The sequence below is a fragment of the Leuresthes tenuis genome, unplaced genomic scaffold (genome assembly GCF_036924035.1).
Source record: "Leuresthes tenuis unplaced genomic scaffold, fLeuTen1.0.hap1 SCAF_34, whole genome shotgun sequence".
In the NCBI taxonomy this organism is placed as follows: Eukaryota; Metazoa; Chordata; class Actinopteri; order Atheriniformes; family Atherinopsidae; genus Leuresthes; species Leuresthes tenuis.
The window spans coordinates 364,628-378,172 of record NW_027325388.1 but is presented as its reverse complement, the minus strand read 5'-3'; the positions used below and the strand labels follow the sequence as shown (position 1 = coordinate 378,172).

Genomic DNA, 13,545 nt, shown 5'->3' with positions numbered 1-13,545 from the left:
CTCTCTTTACTAATTGCACATAATCCATCTGTACTTATCAGTTTAATATGTGATATGTCTATGCAAGGACTACATATTAAATGGATTTTTATCAATAGGAGTTGAAAAAGGAGCTTGCTCCGTTCACTCCAAGCATCGACCCGGTACTGCAGTGCCGCTGGGAACGGTGCGCTCTCCTCTGCTGTTGTGAAAAAGCTAACAGCGGTGCAGGATGGAAGTTTCTTTTAGTCTGCTGAGAAAAGAGAGTGAATGCGAAGTAGACTTTAACACGGCTCTGGGAGCGAGCCGAGTGCGGGCTAACCAGGAGAAATGCTTGAAAGAAACGCGACACCGAATGAGCGGTCAGAACAAAGCCTCAATACGGTGTTCCTGTGGTGTTTTTATAAAATGCGGTGAAAATAAAGGTGTGAATGCCCCATAGAAAACTAAAAGGTGGAGCGGAAGTGTTCGGCTGCAAGAAGGTGTGAATGTCCGACTATATTTGGTGAAAAGCAGGTGAAGCAAGGTCTGAATGCCCAACCTTACATCATCAAAAGCGAGATCAGAGGTTTTTGGCTGCAAGAAGGCCATAGTTTGCCAAAAGCGGGTAAGGTGCGAATGACCGACTAAATATCAACAAAAGTGGGGGCGGAGGTCTTCGGATGCAAGTGGGTGTGAATATCCCACCATACAAGTATGGTGGAGAGGAAGCTGTGAATGGCCGACCATAGTTTGCAAAAAGCGGGTGAGAAAAGGTGCGAATGTCCAACCATACATGATCGAAACAGGGTGTTTGGCTGCGACAAGGTGTGAATGTCCACCCATAATTAATGAAAAGCGGGCAACAAGTAGGTTCGAATGCCATACCATACATCATCAAAAGCAGGAGTGGATGTGTTCGGCTACAAGAAGGTTTGAATGTCCGAGCATAGTTTGTAAAAAGCGGGTAAGAAAAGGTTCGAATGCCCGAACATACACCATCAAAAGAGGGAGCGGAGGTGTTCCGCTGTAAGACGGTGTGAATGTCCGACCATAGTTGGTAAAAAAGTGGGTATGAAAAGGTGCGAATGCCCAAATTCGGCTGCAAAAAACTGTGTTCGGCTGCAAAAAGGTGTGAATGTTCGACTAAAGTTTGTAAAAAGCGGGTAAGACAAGGTGCGAATGCCTGACAATGTATGATCAAAAGCGGGAGCGGAGGTGTTCAGCTGCAAGAAGGTCTAAATGTCCATAATTAATTGCTAGAAAACATGAAAGAAAATTTTCGAAAATCAATCCGCACATGATCATAAGTGGGAGAGGAGGTGTTCAGCTGCAAGAAGGTGTGAATATCCTACCATAATTGCTGAAAAATGTGTTAGAAACGGTAAGAATCCCGGACCATACCTCATCAAAAGCTAGAGAGGTGGTGTTCGGCTACAAGTAGGTGTGAATGTCTGACTAAAGTTCAAATATATTAACAAAAGCGGGAGGAGAGGTCTTTGGATGAGTGGTTGAGAATTTCCAACCATAATCTATAAAATGCGGTGAAAAAAAAGGTGTGATAGAAACCTAAAAGGTGGAGCGGAAGTGTTCGGCTGCAAGAAGGTGTGAATGTCCATCTATAGTTGGTGAAAAGCAGGAAAAGCAAGGTCTGAATGCCCAATCTTACATCATCAAAAGCGAGATCAGAGGTGTTTGGCGGCAAGAAAACGGGTAAGGTGTGAATGACCGACTAAATATCAACAAAAGTGGGGGCGGAGATCTTCGGATGCAAGTGGGTGTGAATATCCCACCATACAAGTATGGTGGAGAGGAAGCTGTGAATGGCCGACCATAGTTTGCAAAAAGCGGGTGAGAAAAGGTGCGAATGTCCAACCATACATGATCAAAACAGGGAGCGGAGGTGTTTGGCTGTGACAAGGTGTGAATGTCCACCCATAATTAATGAAAAGCGGGCAACAAGTAGGTTCGAATGCCCAACCATACATCAACAAAAGCAGGAGTGGATGTGTTTGGCTACAAGAAGGTTTGAATGTCCGAGCATAGTTTGTAAAAAGCGGGTAAGAAAAGGTGCGAATGCCCGAACATACACCATCAAAAGAGGGAGCGGAGGTGTTACACTTGAAAGACGGTGTGAATGTCCGACCATAGTTGGTAAAAAGTGGGTAAGAAAAGGTTCGAATGCCCGAATATATACCATCAAAAGCGGAAGCGGAGGTGTTCGGCTGCAAGAAGGTGTGAAAGTCCGACCATGGTTTGTAAAAAGCGGGTAAGAAAAGGTGCGAATGCCCGACAATGTATGATCAAAAGAGGGAACGGAGGTTTTCGGCTGCAAGAAGGTCTAAATGTCCAACCATAACTTGTAAAAACCGGGGAAGAAAAGGCTCGGAAGCCCGACTATACACCATCAAAAGCGGGAACGGAGGTTTTCGGCTACAAGAAGGTTTGAATGTACGACCATAGTTTGTAAAAAGCGGGTAAGAAAAGATGCGAATGCCTGAACATACACCATCAAAAGAGGGAGCGGAGGTGTTACACTTGAAAGACGGTGTGAATGTCCGACCATAGTTGGTAAAAAGTGGGTAAGAAAAGGTTCGAATGCCCGAATATATACCATCAAAAGCGGAAGCGGAGGTGTTCGGCTGCAAGAAGGTGTGAACGTCCGACCAAAGTTTGTAAAAAGCAGTTAAGAAAAGGTTCGAATATCCAACCAAACATAATCAAAAGTGGGAGCAGAGCTGTTCGACTGCAAGTAGGTGTGAATATCCACCCATAATTCCTGAAAAATGGGTAAGAAAAGGTGCGAATGCCCAACCATACATCATCAAAAGAAGAAGTGGATGTGTTCTGCTACAAGAAGGTTTGAATGTCCAACCATAGTTTGTAAAAAGCGTGTAAGAAAAAGTTCGATTGCCCGAACATACACCATCAAAAGAGGGAGCGGAGGTGTTCCGCTGTAAGATGCTGCGAATGTCCGACCATAGTTGGTAAAAAGCGGGTAAGAAAAGGTTAAAAAACCGGACTGTACACAATCAATAGCGGGAGCGGAGTTGTTCGGCTACAAGAAGGTGTGAAAGTCCGACCATGGTTTGTAAAAAGCGGGTAAGACAAGGTGCGAATGCCCGACAATGTATGATCAAAAGAGGGAGCGGAGTTGTTCGGCTGCAAGGTCTGAATTTCCAACCATAATTTGTAAACACCGTTGAAGAAAAGGCTCGAAAGCCCGACTATACACCATCAAAAGCGGGAGCGGAGGTGTTCAGCTGCAAGAAGGTCTGAATGTCCACCAATAATTACTGAAAAATGGGTAAGAAAAGGTGTGAATGCCCAACTATACATCATCACAAGCAGAAGTGGATGTGTTCGGCCACAAGAAGGTTTAAATGTCCGACCATAGTTTGTAAAAGGCGGGTAAGAAAAGGTTCGAATGCCCGAACATACACAATCAAAAGAGGGAGCGGAGGTGTTTCACTGCAAGAAGGTGTGAATGTCCGAGCATAGTTTGTAAAAAGTGGGTAAGAAAAGGTTCGAATGCCAGAACATACACCATCAAAAGAGGGAGCGGAGGTGTTCCGCTGTAAGAAGGTGTGAATGTCCGACCATAGTTGGTAAAAAGCGGGTAAGAAAAGGCTAAAATACCCAACTCTACACAATCAATAGCGGGAGCGGAGTTGTTCGGCTAAAAGAAGGTATGAAAGTCCGACCATGGTTTGTAAAAAGCGGGTAAGAAAAGGTTCGAATGCCAAAATATACACCATCAAAAGCGGAAGCCGAGGTGTTCGGCTGCAAGTAGGTGTGAATGTCAGATCATAATTTGTAAAAAGCTGATGAGAAAGGTGTGAATGACCGACAATAATTGCTGAAAAATGTGTTAGAAAAGGTAAGAATGCCGGACCATTCATCATCAAAAGCCGGAGAAGAGGTGTTCGGCTGCAAGAAGCTGTGAATGTCCAGCCATAATAACTCAAAAACGGGTAAGAAAAGGTAGTATTGCCAGACCATAAATGATCAAAACAGGGAGCGGAGGTGTTCCGCTGTAAGAAGGTGTGAATGTCCCACCATAATTGGTAAAAAGCGGGTAAGAAAAGGTTAAAATACCCGACTGTACACAATCAATAGCGGGAAGGGATGTGTTCGGCTACAAGAAGGTGTGAAAGTCCGACCATGTTTTGTAAAAAGCGGGTAAGAAAAGGTGCGAATGCCCGACAATGTATGATCAAAAGAGGGAGCGGAGGTTTTCGGCTGCAAGAAGGTCTGAATGTCCAACCATAATTTGTAAAAACCGGGGAAGAAAAGGCTCGAAAGCCCAACTATACACCATCAAAAGCGGGAGCAGAGGTGTTCAGGTGCAAGAAGGTCTCAATGTCCATCAATAATTGCTAGAAAACATGAAAGAAAATTTTTCGAATATCAAACCGCACATGATCATATGCGGGAGAGGAGGTGTTCAGCTGTAAGATGGTGTGAATGTCCATCCATAATTCCTGAAAAATGGGTAAAAAAAGGTGCGAATGCCCAACCATACAACATCAAAAGCAGGTGTGAATGTCATCATAATTTGCAAAAACCTGATGAGAAATGGTGAGAATGCCCGACTATACACCATCAAATGCGGGAGCGGAGGTGTTCGGCTGTGAGTAGGTGTGAATGTCCGACCATACTTGCTGAAAAATATGACAAAGCAGTTTTCACTTGGTTTGAGTGAAGGAATTCATTTTATATCAAAATCCGAAATTGTGTAGAACTCGTGGAAATAAGTTTATTCTCGGATTCCTAAAGGTTTAGTGTTGTTCTTTGGTATACTGCAAAGTAATACTTTCTATTTTGTTGAAACCCATTCAGACATGGATAAATATGAAGGACAAAGCAGTTTTAACTTGGTTTGAGTGAAGGAATTCATTTTATATCAAAATCCGAAATTGTGTAGAACTGGTGATAAGAAGCTTATTCTCGGATTCCTAAAGGTTTAGTGTTGTTCTTTGGTATACTGTAAAGTAATACTTTCTTTTTTGTTGAAACCTATTCAGACACGGATAAATATTAAGGACAAAGCAGTTTTAACTTGGTTTGAGTGAAGGAATTCATTTTATGTCAAAATCCGAAATTGTGTAGAACTGGCGATAAGAAGCTTATTCTCGGATTCCTAAAGGTTTAGTGTTGTTCTTTGGTATACTGCAAAGTAATACTTTCTTTTTTGTTGAAACCTATTCAGACATGGATAAATATTAAGGACAAAGCAGTTTTAACTTGGTTTGAGTGAAGGAATTCATTTTATATCAAAATCCGAAATTGTGTAGAACTGGTGATAAGAAGCTTATTCTCGGATTCCTAAAGGTTTAGTGTTGTTCTTTGGTATACTGCAAATTAATACTTTCTTTTTTGTTGAAACCTATTCAGACATGGATAAATATGAAGGACAAAGCAGTTTTAACTTGGTTTGAGTGAAGGAATTCATTTTATATCAAAATCCGAAATTGTGTAGAACTGGTGATAAGAAGCTTATTCTCGGATTCCTGAAAAGGTTTAGAGTTGTTCTTTCCTATCCTGCAAAGTACAACGTTCTTTTTTGTTTAAAGCTATTATGACATGGATAAATATGAAGGACAAAGCAGTTTTAACTTAATCGGTTTCAACAAAATAGAAAGTATTACTTTGCAGTATACTAAAGAACAACACTAAACCTTTAGGAATCCGAGAATAAACTTATTTCCACGAGTTCTACACAATTTCGGATTTTGATATAAAATGAATTCCTTCACTCAAACCAAGTTAAAACTGCTTTGTCCTTGATATTTATCCATGTCTGAATCGGTTTCAACAAAATAAAAAGTATTACTTTGCAGTATACCAAAGAACAACACTAAACTTTTAGGAATCCGAGAATAAACTTATTTCCACGAGTTCTACACAATTTCGGATTTTGATATAAAATGAAATCCTTCACTCAAACCAAGTGAAAACTGCTTTGTCATATTTTTCAGCAAGTATGGTCGGACATTCACACCTACTCACAGCCGAACACCTCCGCTCCCGCATTTGATGGTGTATAGTCGGGCATTCTCACCATTTCTCATCAGGTTTTTGCAAATTATGATCTGACATTCACACCTGCTTTTGATGATGTATGGTTGGGCATTCGCACCTTTTTTTTTTACCCATTTTTGAGGAATTATGGGTGGACATTCACACCTTCTTGCAGCTAAACACCTCCGCTCCCACTTATGATCATGTGCGGTTTGATATTCGAAAATTTTCTTTCATGTTTTCTAGCAATTATTGATGGACATTCAGACCTTCTTGCAGCTGAACCCCTCTGCTCCCGCTTTTGATGGTGTATAGTCGGGCTTTCAAGCCTTTTCTTCCCCGGTTTTTACAAATTATGGTTGGACATTCAGACCTTTTAGCCGAAAACCTCCGCTCCCTCTTTTGATCATACATTGTCGGGCATTCGCACCTTTTCTTACCCGCTTTTTACAAAACATGGTCGGACTTTCACACCTTCTTGTAGCCGAACACATTCGCTCCCGCTATTGATTGTGTGCAGTCGGGTATTTTAACCTTTTCTTACCAACTTTTTACCAACTACGGTCGGACATTCACACCTTCTTATGGCGGAACACCTCCACTCCCTCTTTTGATGGTGTATGTTTGGGCATTCGAACCTTTTCTTACCCGCTTTTTACAAACTATGGTCGGACATTCAAACCTTCTTGTAGCCGAACACATCCAGTTCTGCTTTTGAGGATGTATGGTCGGACTTTCACACCTTTTAGTAGCCAAACAACTCCGCTCCCGCTATTGATTGTGTACAGTCGGGTATTTTAACCTTTTCTTACCCGCTTTTTACCAATTATGGTCGGACATTCACACCTTCTTACAGCGGAACACCTCCGCTCCCTGTTTTGATCATTTATGGTCTGGCAATACTACCTTTTCTTACCCGTTTTTGAGTAATTATGGCTGGACATTCACAGCTTCTTGCATCCGAACACCTCTTCTCTGCTTTTGATGATGAATAGTCCGGCATTCTTACCTTTTCTAACACATTTTTCAGTAATTATTGTCGGTCATTCACACCTTTCTCATCAGCTTTTTGCAAATTATGATCTGACATTCACACCTACTTGCAGCCGAACACCTCGGCTTCCGTTTTTGATGGTGTATATTTTGGCATTCGAACCTTTTCTTACCCACTTTTTACAAACTATGCTCGGACATTCACACCTTCTTGCAGCGAAACCCCTCCGCTCCCTCTTTTGATTGTGTATGTTCGGGCATTCGAACCTTTTCTTACCCACTTTTTACAAACTATGGTCGGACATTCAAACCTTCTTGTGGCCGAACACATCCACTTCTGCTTTTTATGATGTATAGTTGGGCATTCACACCTTTTATTACCCATTTTTCAGTAATTATTTGTTGGAAATTCAGACCTTGCAGCCGAACACCTCCGCTCCCTCTTTTGATCATACATTGTCGGGCATTCGCACCTTGTCTTACCCGCGTTTTACAAACCATGGTCGGACTTTCACACCTTCTTGTAGCCGAACAACTCCGCTCCCGCTATTGATTGTGTAGAGTCGGGTATTTTAACCTTTTCTTACCCGCTTTTTACCAATTATGATTGGACTTTCACACCGTCTTACAGCGGAACACCTCCGCTCCCTCTTTTGATGGTGTATGTTCGGGCATTCAAACTTTTTCTTACCCACTTTTTACAAACTATGGTCGGACCTTCAAACCTTCTTGTAGCAGAACACATCCACTTCTTCTTTTGATGATGTATGGTTGGGCATTCGCACCTTTTCTTACCCATTTTTCAGGAATTATGGGTGGACATTCACACCTACTTGCAGTCGAACAGCTCTGCTCCCACTTTTGATTATGTTTGGTTGGATATTCGAACCTTTTCTTAACTGCTTTTTACAAACTTTGGTCGGACGTTCACACCTTCTTGCAGCCGAACACCTCCGTTTCCGCATTTGATGGTATATATTCGGGCAGTCGAACCTTTTCTTACCCGCTTTTTACCAACTATGGTTGGACATTCACACCTTCTTAAAGCGGAAAACCTCCGCTCCCTCTTTTGATGGTGTATGTTCTGGCATTCGAACCTTTTCTTACCCACTTTTTACAAACTATGCTCGGACATTCACACCTTCTTGCAGCGAAACACCTCCGCTCCCTCTTTTGATTGTGTATGTTCGGGCATTTAAACCTTTTCTTACCCGCCTTTTACAAACTATGGTCGGACATTCAAACCTTCTTGTGGCCGCACACATCCACTTCTGCTTGTGATGATGTATAGTTGGGCATTCACACCTTTTCTTACCCATTTCTCAGTAATTATTGGTGGACATTCAGACCTTCTTGCAGCTGAACACCTCTGCTCCCGCTTTTGATGGTGTATAGTCGGGCTTTCGAGGCTTTTCTTCAACGGTGTTTACAAATTATGGTTGGAAATTCAGACCTTGCAGCCGAACACCTCCGCTCCCTCTTTTGATCATACATTGTCGGGCATTCGCACCTTGTCTTACCCGCGTTTTACAAACCATGGTCGGACTTTCACACCTTCTTGTAGCCGAACAACTCCGCTCCCGCTATTGATTGTGTACAGTCGGGTATTTTAACCTTTTCTTACCCGCTTTTTACCAATTATGGTCGGACATTCACACCGTCTTACAGCGGAACACCTCCGCTCCCAATTTTGATGGTGTATGTTCGAGCATTCGAACTTTTTCTTACCCACTTTTTACAAGCTATGGTCGGACATTCAAACCTTCTTGTAGCAGAACACATCCACTTCTTCTTTTGATGATGTATGGTTGGGCATTCGCACCTTTTCTTACCCATTTTTCAGGAATTATGGGTGGAAATTCACACCTACTTGCAGTCGAACAGCTCTGCTCCCACTTTTGATTATGTTTGGTTGGATATTCGAACCTTTTCTTAACTGCTTTTTACAAACTTTGGTCGGACGTTCACACCTTCTTGCAGCCGAACACCTCCGCTTCCGCTTATGATGGTATATATTCGGGCATTCGAACCTTTTCTTACCCGCTTTTTACCAACTATGGTCGGACATTCGCACCATCTTACAGCGGAACACCTCCGCTCCCTCTTTTGATGGTGTATTTTCGGGCATTCGCACCTTTTCTTACCCGCTTTTTACAAACTATGGTTGGACATTCAAACCTTCTTGTAGCCGAAAACCTCCACTCCCTCTTTTGATCATACATTGTCGGGCATTCGCACCTTTTCTTACCCGCTTTTTACAAACTATGCTCGGACATTCAAACCTTCTTGTAGCCAAACACATCCACTCCTGCTTTTGTTGATGTATGGTTGGGCATTCGAACCTACTTGTTGCCCGCTTTTCATTAATTATGGGTGGACATTCAGACCTACTTGCAGCCGAACACCTCGGCTTCCGCTTTTGATGGTGTATATTTTTGCATTCGAACCTTTTCTTACCCGCTTTTTACAAACCATGGTCGGACTTTCACACCTTCTTTTAGCCGAACAACTCCGCTCCCGCTATTGATTGTGTAGAGTCGGGTATTTTAACCTTTTCTTACCCGCTTTTTACCAACTATGGTTGGACATTCACACCTTCTTACAGCGGAACACCTCCGCTCCCTCTTTTGATGGTGTATGTTCGGGCATTCGAACCTTTTCTTACCCGCTTTTTACAAACTATGCTCGGACATTCACACCTTCTTGCAGCGAAACACCTCCGCTCCCTCTTTTGATTGTGTATGTTCGGGCATTCAAACCTTTTCTTACCCGCCTTTTACAAACTATGGTCGGACATTCAAACCTTCTTGTGGCCGAACACATCCACTTCTGCTTTTGATGATGTATAGTTGGGCATTCACACCTCTTCTTACCCATTTTTCAGTAATTATTGGTGTACATTCAGACCTTCTTGCAGCTGAACACCTCTGCTCCCGCTTTTGATGGTGTATAGTCGGGCTTTCGAGGCTTTTCTTCAACGGTGTTTACAAATTATGGTTGGAAATTCAGACCTTGCAGCCGAACACCTCCGCTCCCTCTTTTGATCATACATTGTCGGACATTCGCACCTTGTCTTACCCGCGTTTTACAAACCATGGTCGGACATTCACAGCTTCCTCTCCACCATACTTGTATGGTGGGATATTCACACCCACTTGCATCCGAAGACCTCCGCCCCCACTTTTGTTGATATTTAGTCGGTCGTTCACACCTTACCCGTTTTCTTGCCGCCAAACACCTCTGATCTCGCTTTTGATGATGTAAGATTGGGCATTCAGACCTTGCTTTTCCTGCTTTTCACCAACTATAGACGGACATTCACACCTTCTTGCAGCCGAACACTTCCGCTCCACCTTTTAGGTTTCTATCACACCTTTTTTTTCACCGCATTTTATAGATTATGGTTGGAAATTCTCAACCACTCATCCGAAGACCTCTCCTCCCGCTTTTGTTAATATATTTGAACTTTAGTCAGACATTCACACCTACTTGCAGCCGAACACCACCTCTCTAGCTTTTGATGATGTATGGTCCGGCATTCTTACCGTTTCTAACACATTTTTCAGCAATTATGGTAGGACATTCACACCTTCTTGCAGCTGAACACCTCCTCTCCCACTTATGATCATGTGCAGATTGATTTTCGAAAATTTTCTTTCATGTTTTCTAGCAATTAATGATGGACATTTAGACCTTCTTGCAGCTGAACACCTCCGCTCCCGCTTTTGATCATACATTGTCAGGCATTCGAACCTTGTCTTACAAACTTTAGTCAAACATTCACACCTTTTTGCAGCCGAACACAGTTTTTTTCAGCCGAACTTGGGCATTCGAACCTTTTCATACCCACTTTTTACCAACTATGGTCGGACATTCAAACCTTCTTGTAGCCGAACACATCCAGTCCTGCTTTTGATGATGTATGTTCAGGCATTCGAACCTTTTCTTACCAGCTTTTTACAAACTATGCTCGGACATTCAAACCTTCTTGTAGCCGAACACATCCACTCCTGCTTTTGATGATGTATGGTTGGGCATTCGAACCTACTTGTTGCCCGCTTTTCATTAATTATGGGTGGACATTCACACCTTGTCGCAGCCAAACACCTCCGCTCCCTGTTTTGATCATGTATGGTTGGACATTCGCACCTTTTCTCACCCGCTTTTTGCAAACTATGGTCGGCCATTCACAGCTTCCTCTCCACCATACTTCTATGGTGGGATATTCACACCCACTTGCATCCGAAGACCTCCGCCCCCACTTTTGTTGATATTTAGTCGGTCATTCGCACCTTACCCACTTTTGGCAAACTATGGCCTTCTTGCAGCCAAAAACCTCTGATCTCGCTTTTGATGATGTAAGGTTGGGCATTCAGACCTTGCTTCACCTGCTTTTCACCAAATATAGTCGGACATTCACACCTTCTTGCAGCCGAACACTTCCGCTCCACCTTTTAGTTTTCTATGGGGCATTCACACCTTTTTTTTCACCGCATTTTATAAAAACACCACAGGAACACCGTATTGAGGCTTTGTACTGACCGCTCATTCGGTGTCGCGTTTCTTTCAAGCAATTCTCCTGGTTAGCCCGCACTCGGCTCGCTCCCAGAGCCGTGTTAAAGTCTACTTCGCATTCACTCTCTTTTCTCAGCAGACTAAAAGAAAGTTTCATCTTGGGCTCCCTGAAACCTCCATCCTGCACCGCTGTTTGCTTTTTCACAAGAGCAGAGGAGAGCGCACCGTTCCCAGGGGCACTACAGTACCGGGTCGATGCTTGGAGTGAACGGAGCAAGCTCCTTTTTCAACTCCTATTGATACAAATCCATTTAATATGTAGTCCTCGCATAGAGGACACATCAGACATTAAACTGATAAGAACAGATACTACACTTGATCTTAGCCAAAAGGCCGAGAAGCGATAACTGTCCACTGGTTCACGTCCGAGGGCCCTTCCTGGCACAATGCGCACTTGTAGCGGTGTTATTTTTATGGCCATAGTGTCACTTTGCACCTCGGCCCACCCGCTGCACTGAGCACTCTTCAGCCCTTTTAAATGGTATAACTTTACACTACCGCACGCTCCAGCGAGCACCATTCAAGCAACAACTTTGCACTCCAGCTTCGAACATTGGCACAGTCGCAACAAGTAAGGCGACTCTACTCAGAGAAGTCACTCTGCACAGTAATAAGATTTCTTTTGCACAGACAGAAAGGGCTTCATCCGCAAAGGTAAAGGCTGCCAAAAATAGAAACAACTCATTAGTGCTGCTCAACGTTGTACTTTGCAGTAAAAGAAAGAACAAATCTAAAGATTCAGGAATCCGAGAATAAGCTTACTTCCATGAGTTCTTCACGATTTCGGATTTTGCTATAAAATGAATTCCTTCACTCAAACTAAATTAAAACTGCTAAACCGCTAATCTGTTACATGCAAGGCAGATGTCAAATTCACCGAAATAGGATCTAAGGGTATTTGGCCAATCGAGCTGTAGCAGCTTCGGTAAAAGAGTATAAGTTGAAGAGTTTGTGAATAAAGGTGTGCGCACACATAGTGAGTTGTAGGAAAATAGGCAGGGAGCAATGCCGGCTGGGGTATAGGTTCTTGTATGTTGTCTGACTGTTTGATTTGAATGTGTTGTGTAAGTGTCCTGTTGAATGTTACATGTTTGGGCTTTGACACGCTTCACTGTGGTTGTTAACTGTGTGGTGTGTCCTGAAATGTTATATGTTTGGGCTGTGTGACATGCTTAATGCTTTTCAGTAGCAACCCACTTATTCATATATAGCAACTGACAACATAAGAAGTCCGGACATACTTTGATAGTAGTTGTAGAAGTATCCTTATTGATAATAGATAAACTAATTCATAGTGATAGAACAGTAGATGAACAGGTGCCTGCACATGTCTCATGAAAATAAAATGGGTGTATGATTGCTGACGGCAGAGCAATACTGCCAAACTTATGAGTTCTTGTGGCAAACTTGATTCAGTGTCTTGACGTGTATACGCTGTTTCGCTGACTTGTCACAAGAAACAAAGTGTGTTTGATAAGATCCGACCATTTTATTACGGGAGGATCAGTATGTATGGATTCTGATGTGACTGATAAACTCATTCGTATCTTAAGCATAATCTAATACGTGAGACAACGCCCTGGCACACAATCAAAAAAAAAAAAAGAGAGAGCGGTTTTGTGTCCCCACAGTCCATAATGTAGAAAAGAGAGAAAAAAGCCTTTCTGATTTGTTGTGTGTGCTCACAGTGCAGAGTGTAGAGAAAAGAGAGAAAAGAAAGCCGTTTTGGTGTCACGGGTGTTGTGACTTACACACACACATTTCTGAATTGAGAAAGGAAATTATTTTAGAGGAAGCACTAGAGTTTAGATCCCACATTTGTTGACAGGCATTCATTTAATTTTTCTTTTAATCAGTTTTAAAGTGAATACTAACTGAGAAATGAAAAAGGTGAAGAGTTTAGAAGCTTGGTTCAAGAGCAAAACTTGGTTTATGATCAGCTGAGTCTCTAAACAGAACAGCAAAGGGCTTCATCGAACATTTAAAAAAGATTCA

General features: G+C 42.6%; 1 non-coding gene and 1 pseudogene across 1 annotated transcript; one reads left to right on the top strand and one right to left on the bottom strand.

Moving 5' to 3' along the window:
- LOC140285226 (U2 spliceosomal RNA) lies at nt 1-177 on the top strand (annotated as a pseudogene).
- Nucleotides 178-11,704: 11,527 nt separating this feature from the next.
- On the bottom strand, nt 11,705-11,895 carry LOC140285294 (U2 spliceosomal RNA). Its single transcript, XR_011910389.1, has one exon. It is a non-coding gene; the product is annotated as a U2 spliceosomal RNA (small nuclear RNA).
- Between the last annotated feature and the right edge of the window lie 1,650 nt (nt 11,896-13,545).